This window comes from Arachis ipaensis, chromosome B10 (genome assembly GCF_000816755.2).
Source record: "Arachis ipaensis cultivar K30076 chromosome B10, Araip1.1, whole genome shotgun sequence".
In the NCBI taxonomy this organism is placed as follows: Eukaryota; Viridiplantae; Streptophyta; class Magnoliopsida; order Fabales; family Fabaceae; genus Arachis; species Arachis ipaensis.
This window is the reverse complement of record NC_029794.2, coordinates 55,950,575-55,970,197: the sequence shown is the minus strand read 5'-3', so window position 1 is coordinate 55,970,197 and position 19,623 is coordinate 55,950,575. Positions and strand designations below refer to the sequence as shown.

The following is a 19,623-nucleotide window of genomic DNA, read 5'->3' as shown; positions in this document are numbered from 1 at the left end:
TTAGTTGTTCATAGCTCTGGAAATCAAAAACAAAGATGGAAAATACATTATGAAAAGTAAAACTAGAAGTGCAGAGAAAGTAAAATTATACAGAACGTAGTTCTCCAATTTCCAACTTCTCCAAAAGCTGCTTTCTAATTCAAAACTACCCCTATATACATTACTCTTCTGATCTTCTAGTTGATTCTTCAAGTCTTGGATATAGGCCTTTGGATCTTGATTTTGAAGCAGTTATCTTCCTCAGTGGGCTTAGCTTTACTTGCAGAGAGAAAGTGTGAAGTAGGCAGGGTCTTTAGCTCAGGACGTTAGTGGTATCATCGTTAAGTGAGAGTGTGGGTTCGAGAACATTAGTGACGATCACCTTTTTCACTAACGTTCCTCTCCCAGGGATGATCCACATTAACTTCAACGTTAGTGGCATCAACGTGACCACTAACGTTGCCTCTTGATCCTTCGCACACGTTATTGGGACTCACCTTTTCCAATAACGTTGAGAGTCCTCCCTCCCCTATGTTAGAGTTCACATTAACTTAGTTAACGTGGCTCTTAACGTAGGCTTGCCAATTCTTCGAGAACCTTAGTGACAATTACCTTTGTCACTAACGTTCCAAGGTGCCCCTACTTCCCACGTTAGAGTCCACGTTAACTAAGTTAACGTGGCTTCTAACGTGGTAATGATAGCCATCTCTAACGTTAGTAACAAAGGTGAGTGTCACTAACATTGGCTCATCATGCTATCCTCAACGTTAGCTTCCACATTAACTAAGTTAACGTGGTAGTTAACGTGGCTCATAGTGGCTCATTGTGGCTCATTCCAACGTTAGTTACAAAGGTGAGTGTCACTAACGTTGGCGATTGTTTGCTTTCTCTACGTTAACTTCCACGTTAACTAAGTTAACGTGGGAGTTAACGTAGCTCAAGGTGGCTTAGTCCAACGTTAGTGACAATGGTGAGTGTCACTAACGTTGGCCATTCTTTTGCTTCCCAACGTTAGAGTCCACGTTAACTAAGTTAACGTGGATGTTCTAATCTACATCATGAGACATGCATCATCCAATTTGTCATCTAATTCATGCAAAATTCCCATGAAATCATGTAAAGTGCACAATGTATGCTTAAATCAAGATGTAAGTGAAATTCCACCCAAAACTTGCTTATTTCCTAAGAAAATGCATGAAACTACCCTAAAACAGTAAAGAAAAGGTCAGTGAAACTGGCCAAAATGCCCTGGCATCAAAAACTCATAATGCAATGGGTGAGAATTCATAGGATAGAAAGAAAATAAAAACAAAATATAGTAAGAACAAGCAAAATAAACTCCCAAAACTAGCAAAAATAAGCAATCAATCAAAGGTAAACTATTCACATATTCACATGTTAACATATTCACAATAGCAAAAAATAAGCAAGCAACATATGCACAATCAACCAAAAATAAGCTATTCACAATATTCACATATACACAATAGCCAACAATAAGCACACATTGCAACTCCCCGGCAATGGCACCAAAAATTCGATGAAGACCAAAAGCATAGGTTTGGATTTTCACACTAAAAATAGAATTTGTCTATTGCAAGTATGGTCCAAATCCAACAATTGATCATCAATCAAATTTTAATCTAAAGGTGTCACATTCAAACCAAATATAAACCGGGAGTTGTAAATCCGGGATCATTCTCCCTAGGAATTGCAATAAAATGTTCTTATTATTGGCTATGGGATCAAGGGGGTTTGAGATTGCAAGAAATTAAAATGCAAGAATTAAATAAGCATGCAAGGGAATTAAAAGAAAGCAAGTAAAATCAATAAAAATGGGAATTAAAATGGCAAAAGAGGACTCTTGGCAAGAATTGGGGAACTAAGGATTCCTATCCTATTTAAGGACCACAAACATGGTAATTGTGTAGAATTAATCCCAATTAGTCAATCCTAACTTCGAGAATTAGTCAAAAGGGCATAATTGATCTCAATCCACAAGCCCTAGCCAACACTATTAATGGGAGGCTTAGAGTTAGTGAAAACCAAACCAATTAACAATCCTAACACAATGTGGAATGGACATCCACAACTCAAGTTCACCCAATTACCCAATTTTCCAACCAAGAGTGTGAAAAACTAGATAAAAGTCCAACCAAGCAGTTTATCAAACACTTGGTGGGCATGAAAAGAAAGCATGATAAAATAACAAAAGATATAAATTCTACAACTACCAAAAGCAAGGAAAGTAAGAATAACAACTCAATTAAACAATAAAGGAACATAAAACATAAATTGCATTAAATGGATATCAAAATAACAAGAGTGCTCATAAACATAGAAAGTAACTAAAATGAGAAATTAACAAGATAAACTAAGGAAAGTAAGACAAGAGAACAAGGAAAGGTAGAAGAAACTAGATGAAAACAAGAATTAAAAAGAGAAATTACAAAGAAATTAAACTAAGAAACCCTAATTCTAGAGAGAAGGGGGAGCTTGTCTCTCTAGAAAATGAACTACATGATGCTAAACTAACCCTAGTTGCTCCCCCCCCCTCTTTGACATAGATATGAATCAGCTTCAGGGAGCCTAAAACTAGGCTCTGGAGGCCAAGAAATCACCCCCAGCGATCTGCAATAAATGAGTCACGCACTGGGACTTGTGCATACATACAGGTGTGTGCGTACGCACACATGCTGATTTTCCTCCTGTGCATGGGCATAGACCTGTGTGTGGGCACAGGTGCTGATCTTGACCCTTGTGCGTGGGCACAGAAGGTGTGCGTGGGCACAGAAGGTGTGCGTGGGCACAGGCCAAAATGCTTCTCTCATTTGATTTCTTCATGTTTTCTCCCAATTCCATGCTTCTCTTCCACTCTCATCAAGCTATTCTAACCTATTACATCTGAAATCACTCATCAAACACATCAAGGTATCGAATGGAATGAAAGTGGAATAAAATTAACTAAATTAAGCACAAAAGAGCATGTTTTCATAATTGGACACAATTTAGAGAGAAAACGCAAAAGCATTCTATTTGGATGAATAAATATGGGTTTATATGATGAAATCCACTCCAATCAAACCAAAATATATCATCAAATATGGATTCATCACTAAGGTTTGAGTTTTCCACTTCTAATAACCAAGCAGAATATAAATTCTTGCTTACTGGCTTGAAGCTGGCTAAAAAAGTGAGGGCAGAAAGGTTGATAGTATTTAGTGACTCCTAAGTGGTAACTTCATAATTTAGTGGCACCTATCAAGCCAAAGATCCCAACATGAAGAAGTACCTAGATGAAGCTCGGGAACAACTATGACAATTCTCGGAAAGAGAGGTTCAACATATAACTCAGGAGTCAAACGCCCGAGTTGATACCCTCTCAAAGCTAGCCAGCACCAAGCCATGGGGACAACAACAGAAGTCTCATATAGGAAACTCTCCATGCACCATCAGTATCAATGGGAGAGGATAACTTTGACATAATGGCCGTATCCAACCAAAATTTAGGGTGGATAACCCCCATAGTCAACTATCTTAAATTTGATATCATCCCCAAAGATGAAAAAGAGGCTCGAAAGCTCATAAGGGAAGCACAAAATTATACCTTGGTCCATAATATTCTATACAAAAAGGGATATCAACACCTTTTCTAAAGTGTGTCCTGATCACTTGCCAAGAAGGTGATCCAAGTCGGCTTCTTTTGGCTGACCTTGCAAAGAGAAGCGACCGAGTTCATTAAAAGGTGCCCACCTTGCTAGAAGCATGCCAACTTCCACATTGCACCTTCCGAAGAGCTTATCAGGGTCACCTCACCATGGCCATTTGTAAAATATGGTTTCGATCTCCTCGGACCATTCTCACAAGCTCCAGGACAAGTAAAATACCTCATGGTGGGGATTGACTATTTTATTAAGTGGATCAAGGCAGAACCGTTAGCAACCACACGGCCCAGTAAAGTCAGAAGTTTCTCCACAAGAACATTATCACAAGGTTTAGAGTTTCCTACTCCATCACCAACCCAACAATAAAACTTAATTTATCGACTCAGACTTCAGGAATTTGGTGGCCGGCCTCAAGATGAAGCACCAATTCACATCGATGGAACATCTTCAGGCCAATGGATAAGTCGAAGCCACAATCAAAGTCATTTCACAACTAGAAAATAGATTAATACAGACAGATTTACAGACGGATTTAGTCTTTATTATAGACGGATTTTTGGTTACTGAAAAAATTACCGACAGATTTTGTCCCTCTGTAAAAGCCCCGTCGGAAATTATTTACCGACGGATTTTTTTTCCGTCGAAAAATTACAGACGGATTTTTACCAGTTACCGACGGATTTTCCCTCTGTAAATTTTCTGTCCATTTCCCAAAGGAGACAAACTTTCTGACAGATTTTCCGTTTGTAATTACAGACGGATTTTCTGACATATTTTCTATCTGTAATTATAGACGGAATTTCAGACGGATTTTCTATCTGTAATTACAGATGGATTTTTCGACGGATTTTCCGTCTGTAATTTGAACTTTAGAAAATCATCTTACACTTTAATTACAGACAGAAAATTCGTCTGTAAATCCGCCAGTAAGGTAAAATAGAATTTTTTTTATTTTTCTAATTACAAAATAAACTTATTTTCATACAAAATAAATATAAATTTAATAAATATAAATTTTTATTGATGGTATAAATAGAAAAACACACCAGTGAGTACAAAACGCTTTCTTTATAATAAGAAGCAATTATTTCCATGAAATAATACAATCTAAATACATTAGATGACAAATAACTACTAGTGGACTCATCAAGATTCAATATCCTAATTTATGGATAGCTTCATTCTTTCTTGAGCTTCTTAGTGATGATGGCAATATACTTGCTTCTTGAGATTCTTGGTCCATCAAAATTATTCACTGCTTCCCACTTTCTGAGCAGAGGATGTCTACCTTACTATATCCGATCTACACTCAGACAACAAATAAGGCAATTATTTCAACTTGACTAGCATTGAAGAGTGGGTAAATTTGTTAGTATTCTTAAAAGGGTGGAAATAAATTTTACTCAGGTGGTCAAAAGTTGATGTCAGAAAAAAATGTAATTGCACATATACAGCCATGCTATAGAAAAAATCTTATTTTGAGCATGATACCTTCAACTCTGCTATCTCTTGTTCTCGTTTTGCAAATGTTACAATGAACGCAGCTTCCTTTTTCTTTGCCTTTTCAAGCTGATAACAATAGATATATGTCAATGGTCAATGATAATTGATAATTAATCAATGGATAGTGAACTACATCAACAGAAAAAAAGGGCAGATTATATTCTAAACCTGCTCTCTTAAAGACTCCTCTGAGGATTTCAAGGCCTGAAGAAAATCAAGCAACATTTTGGGCTCTGGAAAGAACAAAGGTTAACTAATAGTTCACGGATAAATTTATAACAAAAAAATAAAGCAATTGTGTACAAAGAACTAAAACTTGAACAATTAAAATGCAGATGTATATCACAATTAACATGCCAAAGACATGGAACAAACTAACCAGGAGTGGCACCAGCAGGTACACAAGGCTCATTTTGAATTGAAGAATGCCAACTTTGAATCTCAGATTTAGCAGCCTCAAGTTCATTCTGGAAAATTCACTGATTAAGTCAATAGTTATAAATGAAGCCTTGTCATTGATAACCAATCATGAATTCATCTCTTAAATTACATGAAATGTAACTAAAGTCCACTTTTAACATGGCAACAGATAGTAAATAAATAAAATAGTAAAAAAAATAGAATAATAAATATTTAGACAATAATGTGTGCACAGGTATATTTCCCTGCAAAAAAAATGTAACAGGTAGCGCATGTAGTCATCTTTTCTTCGAATTCACGAGACGCCGGTGATGCACCCGTGCATGACGGTATCGTTGCTCTCAACGATTTTTCAGAGCGAGGACTCGTTTCTTCGTTTTCTCATTTCTCTGAGTTTTTTTGTTCCTAAATCTTTTCTTCTCTCATTGATTCCTCGATTTTCGTGAGGATTCGAAGGGATTCTTCACTTTTGATGCGAAGGAATTTGGAGAAATGCTGGATCGGGAAGCTTGATTCTTCTGCGGTTTTGCGATCATCTTTATTTTTCAGCTTTGTTTTTTTCGTGTGATTTTGATTTGATGCATTCCGTGAGCTGATTTACGTGGAGGTTACTGTTATATAGGCTTGAATAGGCATTTGATTTGTGTTTTACTGATTTTTTATAAAGGAATTCGATCGAATCGGGATTTTGCTGCAATCATGACTCAGGTATTGTTTCTTATGAATCTGAATCTCTGTTGCTATTTAAAGATGTTTATTACTATGAGCTGACTCCATATTTCCCTGCAAAAAAAATGTAACAGGTAGCGCATGTAGTCATCTTTTCTGTATCAGCTTATCATCAAAGAGTAAAGCTTTCTTCAATTGTAGCAAAGGCTAATTGCATACCAAACGTTTCTCCATATTGGCTCTTGATATAACATTCTGCACAAAATCAGAATCCGACTCTTTACCAGTCTGCTGAATATATGCAGCGTGAGCAGCTAAAACATCTCCTATTTATTCCTTAAACCTGGCATTGAAGAAATGGATTTCTGGTACACTCTTTTACAAATAGGAGTCATAATTCAAGGTAAATCAAAGCATACACTATTAATAATCCAACTGTGCAAATTTAATGGAAATTATTATTAGTGTAAACCTGTACTAAGATCTATACCACTATCTTAGCTATCAATATAACTTTTTCTACATAAATAGATTTTCTTATATGTTTCCAAAATTGATATAGTTGAAGGAGGTGGACTAGAGGCACATGACTAGAGGACTAGAGATTTTCTTACATTTGATGATTCTATTAAGACAAAAAATTACAAGTGCTAAATAAATTACATGTGATTTAGCAAAGTTGGCTAGGAAATTCAACAGTATTGCAGATAAATTTCTTTAACCCATGTTGCAACACACCACTGATTTGGACCTTCCACCTAAACCCTTATAATGTGCCATTTTTATTTGGTTCCATTCTAATCTGTAACTAACAGAACAGGTCAACTGACGCAAACAACTCTGACATGATAGGTTAGTCCAATTGCAAGAAAGAACAATAAGTCAATTAGTTGAATTGACCTGTGCACTGATTCAATCAACAGAGTAGCAAACACCTAAATTTTAACTAGAGAAACTGTTCCAATTTTTTAAATACTTCCTCACCTCTCCCTGGAATTAAGTTCATCACCTAAACATAATCTCAAGATAAAATAGAAAATTTATAGCACCAAAATGACAGCCAACAAATAACAGCAGCTAATTGTTTCACAGCATCTTTTACCCAAACCATTCAAGTAGCAAGCATGAACACAACTACTTTTACAAATGTAACAAAACATGACTGAATATCTTATTATAGTTTCTACATATTAGCAAAGTCATTACCTTCATAGAGATTAATTTAATCTATACTCATGATAGATGGATATCAATGAGAAAAACAAAAAAAGTGGAGTGCATAATATCATATGCAGAACATGTGCATTTTCTATGTAGAAATTTTAAACCTTACTTAATAATTGTGAGCACAAACTCCAATAAGTGGTAGATCAATGTCAACAACATGAAGATTAGGTTCCTGAGAGGTGACTTTCTTCAAGAAAGTGGCTATTTCTTTTTTTGATGAAGATGAAATATGAATTGCAAAGAACAATAGCAATCTGAGTCCAATATAATTGAATATTATATAGAATAACTCAAAAAACTTTTGAGAACATTGTGAAGGCTATTGAAGTCATAGGAAGAATCATCCAAGTTTAAAATGGGCTTGGCTCAGGGATTGCCCAGAAAAATATGCAGAGACTAAATCACTTATCGTCCACTTATATTCACATTCTAATCAAACAAATGCCCGATAAATAACAAGGAGATGATTACAAAATTTAGAGGAATATTATTATGTTAAATAGCATTCAAGCATTGAACCAAACAATTACGACTATTGACCACACATTTTATCACACTTATTGTCTTATATCTTCTTCAAATTCAATTATTTTGATAGCTATCTTTGCCTAAAGGATTAAACTCTTGAATGGAAGAAAATAATGGAAGAAAATAACTAGTTCATATAGGGATCATATAATATCTAGTATCATGAGAAGAACCATTTCACCAAAAGCAATAAATGGTTTTTGATCTTAACACTACCCATAATAAAAGTAAGGAAACCAAAACTTGAATAAGACATGCTAACATTCTTAACATAGGGAACAGTATAGCAAGATCTAATCCATAAATTAGCAATACTTTCCATGAACAAGTACTACAGAACAATCATCAATCAAATATATGTCCAAAAAAACAGAACCTAAGACAAGCAAATACTTGTAACCATCATCACCAACTACAATTACAAGATTACAACTATCTATTAAATAAACAACAAACTAGTAATTCAGAATGGGCTTCCAGGATGAGAATAAAATTAAGCCAAATAAGTTGCAGGCATATAAATTACAATTCCATACTCTCGACCATTTTAAAACAAGAACATGCAAACCAATAAATAAAATTAATTTAATCAAATTAGCTAACTTTATACAAGAGTATGTTTGAGTTAATGATTTAAGTGACTATTAACAGAAAGTTACTAATAACTAACTAACTAATTCACCATCTGTAATAATAAGTACCTATGTGGCCGACAAACACTGTGTTGATCAGTGAGGTAAGTGGATCAGCTGCCAATGCCAAAGCAGCAGGTAGTGCAATGGACAGTATTTCCTTCCCCAGTTCATCAAATTTAAGCCACCCATCTCTGTTCAAAGCAGGTATATTAAACTTCAAAACTCCAATTTACATGCAAATAACCTAAAAATAGAAGAGAAAGACAAACTTTTTAACTGAAAATTCTCAGTCACACATTAAATCAGATTCAAAGAAAGAGAAGGCAGAAAATTTATCAAATTAAATCCTGTTTAATAACCAAAAACGAAAAAAGAAATTAAATACAAGGCTTGAGCCAACAACTACTCGAGTAATCAGATAATATCTTGATTACAAAATACTAAACAGCTGGTTAATTCAATTAAATTTTGCATCTATAACCTACATTCGCTCTTCAATATTTGGGAATGCTTAATACTAGTGTGCATCACAAGGCACTTATCTGGATTATTGTATATAACCGGGAAGCCAGAGAAGTCTAATAGTAATGTGAATATATAACGTGCATTAATCCTTAGGTAATATGACCAGGAAATGATGGAGTGAACACAAAGCTAATGTAAAAACAAGTATAGAAACTTTACCATTTGAACTACTGCAGTTGTGTTAATGTACATCAAACCCGGCATTTCAAGGACTCCAAACTGTTCAAAACCTGAAATAATTTCAGGAGAAGTCAAAGCATACAACAAACTTCTTCAACAAATATAACATTTAATGGAGAAGTAAAATCAACGGTAGCAGAAAGAACATTTAGAATAATGCTCTCTTCAGGTCTAATATACTCCATGATAATATCCTTGATCTGATCATAGATATTTTCAGGCTGGCTATGAACAGGAACCCTAGTTATACCAGGAAGATCCACCATTGTCAAGTTCCCTCCCAAACTAATACTGATAAAATATTGTAAACAATTATAATTCAGATTCAAACTAATCATAGTCCTCAATCAAAAGTTTGAATTAGAAACTAAAAAAAGAAACTGAAAAAGCACATAGATCACAATAAGCAATGAGAAAGCACAGCGATTACGATAAGCAAAAAAAATCATATGAAGTTTGAGTTGAAGTCTGGGAAAAATATAATGCTGCCATTACGAAGATCACCTTGAATTTAGAATAATTGAGAATCGGAGCATCGTCAGTGGCTCTCCGATGAACAACTACTACCACAAAACCAAAACCCTAGTTCATGCACCATATCGGTTCGAACAGGGAGAAAGAGAGAGGTGGAACCGCGAATGACGGTGGAACCAATTTTGGTCGCCACAGAGCTAGGGCTTGCGCGAAGGTATGCGAGCCAGAACTGAGGGTGATAAAAGGAGAGAGAGGCACGGCAGTGGTGGAGCTTGAGCTTGGTTTATTCTGCGAATGAGAAGGAACGAGAGAGACAGGGGCTGTATTCTATTGGTTCAGTGTTTAAAGAAGAGGAGAAGAAGGAGAAGGTAGCTGCGGTGGTTAAAGTGGCCGGCGGTGGCGTTGTGGATGAGGAAAGGAGAAGAAGGAGCTCGTCGGCGGTGGCGCTGTGGGGAATGCTAGGTTTGATTTGTGTGCTGTGAATGAATGCAGCTCGGGCATAAACTTAACCCCAACTATCATAGACCTAAAATATCAACATTTACGACAAAAATTTTAAATTACAGACAGAAAATCCGTCTGTAATAATTTAATAAAATGCAGCATTTTGTCTATTTAATTACAGATGGATTTTCCGTCTGTAATTATTTTTAACGGAAAAAAATTTAATTTTTCCGATAGAATTATAGACGGATTCTCTTTTCTGTCTGTAATTTATGCTAATTCATTTTTTTTCTGACAAAAAATCCCTCTGAAATTCTGTCTGTATTTCCGTGGGATAAAATCCGTCGGAAATATCCGTCTGTAATAACTAATTTTCTAGTAGTGTTTTGGCCGGGTTGAAGCACCGACTACAAGACACAAAGGCAGCATGAACAGATGAGCTTTCTCAAGTCTTATGGGCGTATTAGACAACTTCTCATTCCACAACAGGGGAGTCACCTTTCCGACTTGCTTACGGAATGGAAGCCATGATTCTTGTAGAGATCGCTGAAGAATTTTCAAGACATATATTCTACAATGAAGGGGTCAATACCCAAGCACAAAAGCAAGAGCTCGATGTAAGAATTGAAATAATCATTTTAATAAAATAATAATTTAATTACCTAGAATAGGTTTAAAAATATAGAAATAATATTTTGAAAATAAAAAGGTGAAATTTGAATTCAATGAATTTTTTCTAAGTGGGAAAATGTATTTTTTATGGAGAATATTTGCAAAAATGCGTACCGGCTCTAGTCTAACCGGAACCACGTACTGAGAAAAAAATAAGATTTTGAAAATTGAATTTATTGTTTTGAAAGGACAAAAAAAATAATGTAGAATTGAAGACCAGGCACTAATCTTAAAGCTTTTGGCCCAAAGTGGGCCAAACGAACCTAAAACACTAACGGATTAGACCGGGCCCAAGTTGGGCCCACGCCCAACATATATAAGTGCCAATTAATGAGCATTCAGCTCATTTTATCCTAGAAACAAAGAAAGGGGGCGCTGAAGTGAAGAGAGGAAGAAAGAATGAGATCTCACTATTCATCTCGTCCATCATTAGGCCATATCTTGAGCTACGGAGTTCCGATTGACGATCCGTTTGTGGCCACATGTTGCTCTCACCGAGCCCATCATTTCTAAGAAGATTTTCTGGTAAGAACTTGCATCTCTTTCTTTAGTTTTCTGCCCTAAGTAATTTCACATTTTTATGTTTGGTTTTTTAGTAGATTTTGTGATTTTGGTTTTTTAGGAGTGGTCTAGCATTGGAATATTGTTGGGTTTTCTTCCTAATTTCATTGGGTAAGGTAAGGTCTCTTGAAACCCTTGTGTTTAGTTATTTTTTTGAACCCTAGATTTGATGTTGGTATGTTGTATGATGTTAGATTGAGTTTTGGTGTTTGTTGGAGTTAGTTTGAAGATTTTGGATCGAGCTTAGTGATAAACCACTATTTTATGGTATATTTTGTATTGAATTGAGTGGATTTTGTCAATTATTCTCCCACTTATGCATGTAAATTGCATGTTTTTAAGTTTCTTTCCTAATTTTGTGCTATGATTGAAAACATGCTTCTTTGCCCTTAAAATTGCTAATTTGTAATGCTTCTTCAGGTTTTATAAGGCATGAATGGCTTAGAGGATGGACAGGAAGCATTCAAAAGTGGAAGGAACACAAGAAATCGAAGTTTTGGGAAGCTGGCCTCGACACGCACGCATGGATGTCGCGTACGCATGATTGGTGCAGCAGACACATGACGCGTACGCGTGGATGACACGTACACGTGACCAGAAATTCGTTCAGCGACGCGTACGTGTGGCTGACGTGTATACATGACGAGCGTCATGTGCTGCAATTAACAAAATTCACCAGGGGCAATTTCTGGGCTGCTTTTGGCCTAGTTTCAAGCCCAAAAATGCATATTAGAGGCTGCGGAGTGGAGCTGGAAAAAAGGGGGCACTCAGTAATTCATCATTCATTCACACACATTCAGTTTAGATGTAGGTTTCTAGAGAGAGAGGATCTCTCCTCTCTCTAGGTTTTAGGGTTTTTAATCTTATTTCTTCTTAACTTCAGAATTTTATCTTGCTTTAATTTAGTTTTTTTCTACCTTTTATTATTCTAGTATCTTAGTTTATCTTCTCTTGTTGATTTCTTTATTTTTCTAATTTAGTTTATGAACTCTTCTTGTTAGATTCAATTTTCTTTTAATACAATTTGAGGTATTTCATATTTATTGCTTCTTTCTTCATTTGTTGTTAATGATTTCGTGCAATTGTTAGTCTTAGCTTTTACATTCTCTTATTACTTTTCTATCCTTTTATTTTGTGCCTTCCAAGTGTTTGATAAAATGCTTGGGTGAATTTTAATTTAGATTTTTATGTTCTTGACTTAGATTGATTAATTAGAGACTCTTGAGTTATCAAAATTCTTTTGTTGATTGGTGATTGAAAGTCGCTAGTTGGCTTGAGCCTCACTAAATCTAGTCTTTGATTAGGACTTGTGAACTTATGTCGATTTTTCTCACTAGACTTTCCTTCATTTGTTAGAGGATAACTATGTGAAAGCGATTTGCACTTACCATCATAATTGATAATGATAATGAGGATATGAATTCCAATTCTCAATCCTTGCAAGGACCTTTCTTAGTTATTAGTTTATTTTTCTCGCCATTTATATTTTCTTGTTCCTTATTTCAAAAACCCAAAAAGAAGTACATTATAACCAATAATAAACATGCTTCCCTGCAATTCCTTGAGAGACGACCCGAGGATTGAATACTTCGGTTTATTTTTATTGGGGTTTGTAATTGTGACAACCTAATTAAACGTAATTGAGGGTTAATTGTCGGTTTAGATCTATACTTGCAACGAAGTTATTTGGAGAAATTCTTTACCGACATTTTTCCTCCATCACTTTGTGACTTTCTTTTGGTGTTTGGTGCATTTTGGGAATCGGCCAAGGTATGATTTCAGTTTTCTTCATGTAATATGTAATATTTTTGGACACCTAGGCTAGTGGCCTTTAGGATAGGTTTGAATGATGTGGTTGTATGATTATTTGTATGTACATGTTATGCTTGATGGTGGTTTAGATGGAGGTTGAATTAGTTTATATGTGATGATATATATGTTAGTAGATGATGATTATTGATGAGTATGATGACTTTGATGAGTTATAATGGTGGGTATTGATATTTGAAGATGAATGTTAATTATGATATTGATTATTGATTATTATGTTTCATGTTGAAAACAAATTATTGAGGAGGTTTGAATGAATTGATTGATGTTAATGGGACTAATTGGATGAAAGATTTGATATATGTAGCATTGATGATGGTTGGAAATATTGAATGGTGGTATTGAGGAATTTGGATGTGATTTTTGGTTGAATTTAAAGTTAGATGAAGTGAGTATTAAATGGTTTAGATGATTGAAGATTGCCATGGTTGAGGAATATTTGGTATGGATTCTGAGTGATTTTGGTATTGTGGGGTTGTGAATAATTGGTTTTGAATTGAGAGTATTGGTAGAATTGAGTTTTAAAGGTTTTTGGTAACAATAGATTTTTGGCCAACTTTGGCGGATCATATCTTAACTCTTGGTTTTTGAAATTGATTGAATTTTGTATTAAATTAAGGAGAATTCAAAGAGCTTCAAAATGGTATAGATTCCATGGAAATCAAAATTTAATAGAAAAATATATGATCGTTGGAAGTTTGTGTCAAAAATATGAATTCTGTGATGTTGCAGAAAATTGTAAGTTATGGTTTGTGTGCCCACGCACACACCTGTGGCTACTCTACGAGCAGAACGAGTGTTGTGACTCGTGCATACACATAAGGGGTGTGCACATGCACACCCTATGAAATTTTCAAGTTGTGCGTACACACAACATCATACATACGTACAAGCTGGGAATAGCCTTCTGTTGAGTGCGTCTGCACGTATTCATGCATACACACAAAATAGAAAATTTTATTTTGTGTACGTACGCACACCTCTATGCGTACGCACAAGCCCTATTTTTCATCTAAAACCCTGTTTTGACTGTTTTATCTTCCCGACAAGCTTGCCAACTTTCGTTACACTTGTTTGAAATCTTTTGCTTGTATTTCAGACTTTGAATTAAGGGAGAACACAATAAGTGAATTAAGAAGGGGTATTTCTTTTGGTCATGAGTTAGAAGACGGAGACTTAGGTTTCTGAAGTTGTGGGTGAGCGGGCGGAATACTATATTGCGGATGACTAAGAGGACTTAAGAGGTGATGATAGTTGATGGTAAATTCAAGAAAATGGAAACTAATGATGGTTATGATGAGTTGAGAACTCAGAAAGGAATGATTAACTTGTTTAATATTGAGAGTGTGCCAAGCACTATATCCTTGGGTTAAGTACGATAGTGTATAGGGCACTATATCCCTGAGTTGAATGATGATTGATAACCTTTTCTGCTGCAAGAGTGTGTCAGGCACTATATTCTTGGGTTAAGCATGCAAGTGTGCCAGGCACTATATTCTTGGGTTTAAGTATGAGAGTGTGCAGGGCACTATATCCGAGGTGTGGCAAAAAGTCTACATCCCGGAGGATGTGTCGGGTCGGCATTTATAGACGAAAAAGTGATATCACGAGCCAATAGGAAAGGCATTCATCATATGCATCTTCTACCTGTTTGCTTGATTTGCTTAATTTCTGTTATGCCTAAATGAATCACATGTTTACTTGCTAATTGTTCTACTTGTTGTACATGTACTTTACTTATGCTTTACTTGTCTGCATTACTTGTGTTTTTTGCTGGGATTGAGGAGGTTTGGTAAGCGGTGGAGATGGGATCGCATGGAGGTTAGGCTGGTGAAGGCTGTGGGAAAATGGTGCTATGTTAGTTATAAATTCCTTAAGTCAGAACACCCTGCTTACAGTTTAAGTTAATTATTTATGTTAAGCTTGAATATCTGTATCGGTGTGAAGTTCTAGGATTGCCTTTGGCATCCTAGAACCTTACATCTTATATATTGGGCACTGTTACCATACTGAAAACCTCTGGTTCTCATACCATATGTTGTTGTTGCTTTTTAGATACAGGTCTCAACCCACCTTGGTGAGTTTGCGATTATGGTGACAGAGCGGAGGGTGATCTTTTTATGCTTTATTTTACTTTACTTTTGTTGTAGTTATTCTCTCACCTTTTATTTTCTATTCTTTATGGCCTTAGAGGCTTGATTTGAGAGATAAGTTGTATAAGCTATTTAAACTTCCAAAACTCTTTTGTATTTCATTTTGACTAGTCGGTTTAAACTCTGCAGGCTGGGACTAGTCCTCTTTTTGATATATCATACTTATATATATATATATATATATATATATATATATATTGTTTATTTTAATTATTACCTTGTGTATCCTGGAGCTATCTACAAGGTTTTATATGTAACACCCTAATTAGCCTAAGCCTTACCTCGCATCGTAAAGCAAAGGTCAATCAAAAGGTTACGATAGTTCTAAGCTTATACATATCATATATAGAAAGATTTAATATAATCTAGAAGCCCGATGAAGAATATAGCTCCAAAAATAGGATTTAAAAGGCGCAAAATGTACTAACGTAGCTACTAACTTAAAGCACAAGATATAGATATAATATAGCAAAAGATAGGAGTATAATAGTGTAAGAACCTAGCCACAGCTCGCGGAGTTTAAGCCAGGTAGCCATATATACAGACAAAATAGAATCTAAAGTTTAAAGTAGCTTATACAAATTTTTCTCTCTCAATACAAGCCTCTAGGCAAAAGCAAAAGACAAAAGTGAGAGATATACAAAAGAAATCAAAAGACTCCCAAACGGATAGGGATCCTCCGCTCTGTCACCACCAAATCAACTCACCGAAGTGGGTTGCGACATATCTGAAAAACAACAACAGAATATGGTATGAGAACCGGAGGTTCTCAGCATGGTAACAGTGCCCAGTGATGTAGGATACAAGACCCCGGGATGCTAGAGGCAATCCTAGAACTTCATATCCATCACAAGATTCATCTTAAGGCATAACTAAAACAGTAAAGCATATATAAATCCTTAACATAACTTAAAAACTTAACATACCTTAAGGGGCAATCTAACTTAAGAAATTTTCTAGGCTAATAGTTCTCTGCTGTTCCATAGCCTTCACCAACCTATCCTCCATGCGATCCCATTGCCATCGCCTTTCGAACCTCCTCAATCCCAGTAGAAAACACAAGTAATTACAATGTAAGTAATACACAAGTAGAAGCATATAAGGCAAGTGATTCAAGAAAGCAATTAGGCATGTTATACAATTAGGCATACAATTACAAGTCAGCAAAGCAAACAAACAGATAGAAGATGCATATGATGAATGCCTGTCCTATTGGCTGTGATATTACATTGTCGGTTCAACTGCCAACCCGATACATCTCTATGGAGATGTTGCCCTTCGGAATCATCATTGGGAACCCCCGAGATATGGTGCTCGGATCACCGTCCAGGATTTTGTGCCTACACACTCTATTGATCCGAAGGGATGCGAGCGGGATACTCTTGCCACAGACTTCACATCTCAATGTAAGCGGGATTAACCACCGTCCTTACGCCACCGCCGCTACCTCGACAGGCGAGATTAATCACCGTCCCTACCGGGTGCGTGGCATCTCAACAATCTCAGTATAAAATGATATATCAGTGATTTTTCAGAAAACATTTTTAGTATATCATGGATCCATCATCTCTTTTCGAGTCCTCGACTCATCTCAACCACTGTCAATTCAACATTTCCATTCCGAACTCATTAGTTCGTCACTTTCTCAATTCATACATCTTTTGTCCTTCTCGGTCCACCAAATCCATCCTCAGTACACCAGAAACCTAGCCTCCATTCTCTAGCTTTTCAAAGAAATACCAAATAATTTCTCCTAAGACCTTTCCCATGTTTCAATGCCCGAAAATAAGTCGAAGAGTCTTAAATCCAAAAATCATATTTAAATCCTCAAATTCTCATTCTAAATTTTTGGATCCTATTTTGGGCAATATTAGCTAACTAATTAGGCAGTTAATTAGCTGCGGTTCTTACATTATATGTATTATATCTTATTCTGTTCGTATCTACGCATTTAGTTATTGTGTGTTAACACTTCGCGTTTTGTAATTCTGTTTTATGCGACTTTGTGCTTTACTCCTTCATCGGCCTCCTAGTTATATAAATTCTTGGATAAATATATATATTATATACTTTAGAACTGTCGTGACACTTTGTTATCCTTTGTTTTACAGCTAGAAGTAAGGCTTAGGGTAACAGGGTGTTACATTATGGTATCAGAGTGGTTCGTCCTCATAAGCCTAAGGGATGGACCGATTGTGTTTCATTGCACACTCTGGGTCATTTTTCTTTCATGATATTTAGGTTATCTGTAACACCCCAATTACCCTAAACTTTACCTCTAGCCGTAAAGCAAAGGTTAATCAGAGGTTATGATCGTTCTAAGGCTTATACATATTTATATAGAATGAAATAATATATTCTAGAAGCCTGATGTAAGAATAAGTTCAAAGACAGATTTACAAAAGCGCGAAACATTCACACGAAGTTAATGCATAAAACACAAGGTTTAGATGTAAAAGAATGAAACATATATATGTAGATACAATATAAGAATATAATAATCATATGAAACTAGCCGCAGCTTGCGGAGTTTAATCCGACTAGTTATATACAGACATACAGAATTTTGGAGTTAATACAGCTTATACAACTTATCTCTCAAGTAAGCCTCTAAGGCTATAAAGTCTAAAACATAAAAAAGTGAGAGAAATTAATACAACAGAATAAAACAGAAATAAACCAGGAAGAAACCATACTCTGCTCTGTCACCATATCCGCAGTTTCACCGAGATGAATTATGACTTGCATCTGAAAAATAACAACAAGCTATGGAATGAGAACCGGAGGTTCTCAGTATGGTAACAGTGCCCAATGATGTAAGATATAAGGCCCCGGGACGCCAAAGGCAATTCTAGAACTTCAAAACAAACCGATATTCAAGCTTAGAATAAAATAAATAAATATGAAACTTAAACCATAAACCGGGTTATCTAAACTTAGGGGAATTCCAACTAATACTAATCACACCGCTGTATCCCACAGCCTTCACCACCCTAACCTCCGTGCGATCCCATTACCACCGCCTACCTAACCTCCTCAGCACCAGACAAACACATTTAATGCAAGCAAGTAATACACATGTAATAATCATATATAACAATTAATTCAGGAAGTAAGTAGGCATATTTTACAATTAAGAAAACCCAAGTAGTCAAAGCAAGCAAGCACATAAGAGATGCCTATGATGAATGTCTATCCTATTGGCTCGTGATATCACTTGTCGGTCCGTCAATGCCAACCCGATATATCGTGCCGGATGTAGCCTTTTCTGCCACACCAGGAATAGAGTGCCCTGCACACTCATACAACAGTTCTTCTGCTACGCCAGGGATATAGTGCCCTGCAAACTCATGTAGTACGGAGTCTACTACGCCAGGGATATAGACCCCGCACACTTCATGCAGTAGAGAAGGAAGTAACCACAACAAATCATGCAGCAGAAATATCTGCAACGCCGGGGATAAAAGCCCCGCACACTCTCAACAATAACTGGTCATGCAGCAGAGAAATCTGCTACGCTGGGGATATAGGCCCCGCACACTCTCAACAATAACTTATCATGCAACAGAGAATCTGCTACGCCGGGATATAGGCCCCGCACACTCTCAACAACAATCCAATAACTTCTTTGTCCTCAAATCATCACCAGATATCACCATGTTCTATCTCAAATCACTTTCAACAACATCTACTCATGCAGCAGAGAAATCTTCTACGCCAGGGATATAGGCCCTACACACTTTCCTTCCATATCTATCAAGCTCATAGTACCATCGTCAGTTCTTGATTCCTTTCCGAACTCGTTAGTCCATCACTTTCTCACTTTCACTGTCAATACTCATCAAGTTCACTACTCTTCCTCTCTCTCAACCAAACTCATCCCCAAAACGCCAGGAACCTAAGCCTCCGTTCGCTAACTTTTCAAAGAATACCAAAACAGCCCAAAATTCATACCAAACACTACTTCAACCATTTTCTCAATCACACAACCTTCTAAACCAATCAGTAAGTGTCAACCCAACCTAGTTCATATTTTTCAAATTTCCATTAACCTTATTAACATCAACACGACTTCTCACCATTTCCATCATTATTCAACTATACCACATCCAACATTTAATATCTCAAATTATCAACCCCTTCAACATTCATCAATCC

At 36.2% G+C, this 19,623-nt stretch overlaps 1 long non-coding RNA gene across 2 annotated transcripts; it reads right to left on the bottom strand.

Annotated features, from left to right (window-relative positions):
• On the bottom strand, nt 4,651-15,975 carry LOC107621593. Of its 2 annotated transcripts, none has more exons than XR_001615859.2 (4): nt 15,965-15,975; nt 5,527-5,614; nt 5,316-5,380; nt 4,651-5,213 (listed from the first exon to the last, which is right to left on the bottom strand). It is a non-coding gene; the product is annotated as an uncharacterized LOC107621593 (long non-coding RNA). The 2 variants fall into 2 exon arrangements; XR_002356177.1 differs by lacking the exon at nt 15,965-15,975 and adding an exon at nt 7,570-7,701.